This window comes from Pteropus alecto, unplaced genomic scaffold (assembly GCF_000325575.1).
Source record: "Pteropus alecto unplaced genomic scaffold, ASM32557v1 scaffold270, whole genome shotgun sequence".
Lineage (NCBI taxonomy): Eukaryota > Metazoa > Chordata > Mammalia > Chiroptera > Pteropodidae > Pteropus > Pteropus alecto.
Genome location: NW_006430735.1, coordinates 2,878,149 through 2,880,266, shown reverse-complemented (window position 1 = coordinate 2,880,266; position 2,118 = coordinate 2,878,149).

Below are 2,118 nucleotides of genomic sequence, written 5' to 3'. Positions count from 1 at the left end.
TTCCTAAATGATAATCAATCATTTATTTCACATCCAATATAAATTCCCCACAGGAAAAACAGTGCTCTTTCTCTCCCTTCAAAACAGCCTAGAGTGTGTGAGAGGATAACAATAAACATTGTAATTGCAGAGGTAGTCAAGTTGCTCTTTGTATTCATTTATTTGTGCATTTATACATTAACGAATATTTAATAACAACCATCTATGTGAAGCATGGAGCAAGACATGATACAGTAAGTTTGTCCATTGGACAGAAATGTGACTATCATTGTCTAAATGTAACTAAGAGATTTCAAAAGTCAAAGATTTTGACTGAGATTTTCCCAACCTACTATCTTACTTATTCTACTCATCCAGAACTACTACCTCAAAGACTTGGCAAGGATTTTACTGTTAACTCCAGGACTAGAATAGTCAGTATTTGTCTTACAAGCTCCAGTGGAAACTGCTCTATGGAACTAAGCATGTTTAGATAGCACTTTATAAGCAGGGAGAAAGTAACTGGGTTTTCTTCTAGTGAGTCTGGTCAGCTATGAAGAGGAAGTAGCAGTTTAGGATAGAGGACTTTTTTTGGAGCTCAGTGATATTGGGCGTGGGTGTGGCTCTCCAATAGAGGGCTTTGGATAATGTGGTACCTGGGTACTTATGGACTTAGATAAAATGTCATCTGACAGCTAAGGATAGGGAAGAAAAGAGCAAGAACACAATTTCCCTACCTTGCATATGCGATAATTTCCTTGTGTATGTGACAAAATTATTTAATTTCTCCTTTTTGGTCATGGTCATGGCTTACAGAATCTTACCTTACTTATCTTTGTAGTTCTTAAACTGCTCAACTCAGAAACTTTCACACATATAGTTTCTTAAATACTTGCTGAATTGAAGAGCAAGTATACTTTGAGAGAAGGGATTTTCCCTATGATTTCATCTGCAATAAATGCAACAAAAACACTGGCTTTTTTTTTTTTTTTTTTTTTAGTAGAATAAAGTTGGTGTTTCATACTACTAAACCCACAGCTGGTTAATATAATTAGTTTCTGAAACTTTTTGTTCACTGTATATATAGATAAATTGTCAATAGCAATATTAAAAGATAGACCTAAAGATGTTTGGTGTTACAAGATAAAGGTGCTTGGTAATTGCCATCTTGTTTGGAAATGGCAAATGATAGATTTCAGGATGATTAGCAAACTATAATCCCATTAACCTGCCTTTGAAGTCAGTTTTACTACAAGCTGCAAGATGGAAACCCCTAACCCTTCTCCTCCCACCACTGTGTCTTAATGGACATCATTTCCAAGGAAGCTCTGTAGCGTTAACAAATAATGATGATTATAAAAGTGATTATTTTTAAGCATATATATTTCTAGGGGAAAAGAGAAGAGCATATAATTGTTATCTATATAGTTGATATTTGTTTAGTCTTATTGAGGTGCTTTGCATACATTGGTACAAATCCTTCAACTTTGGCCTGTTCTCACTATAGAGAGAATTACATTTTTAAAAAGGCTCTTTTGCTTAATTTTATTTTCATACTTGAGAGCCTCCCCTTGCTAAATTATCCTCGTTAACAGTCACACATTGTTTCTATTTGCCTGCATCCTTTTTATGTCAGTGAAGAAGACTTTGTATTCAAGATATCAAAACAAATTAGTAGCAATGAATGATTTATACAAAAAGCTTAATACTGCCATTATTGAGCAAAACTATTTGGGTAGAAGAGGTCATGGCATAAAGTATCACTTGGCTCAGAAATCCAGGTCCATATTAGATAACAAAAAGCCAGATTGAAGCACTTAAAACTACTCAGGTAAAATCAAGGGCTAATAAATCATTTTGAGAATCATGGATAAGGATAAATATTGAAATTTCACAGCTGTTTCAGGAACTATCGTGTATTTGAACAACACTGAATTAATTATGTCCAAAAGAAAAATGGAAAAATAGTTTTAGTCAAGTAAGAAACTGCAGATAAGTTTTTTTTTAATTAAAAAATAGTACAATTAGCTCAAAGTCAACTGAGCTGTAATGTTATTGATTACAGGTGTAACACAAACTCACTGTCCAGCAAAACCCTGCAAGTGAATGGTCCGACTTATTTACCGACTCTATTGATTA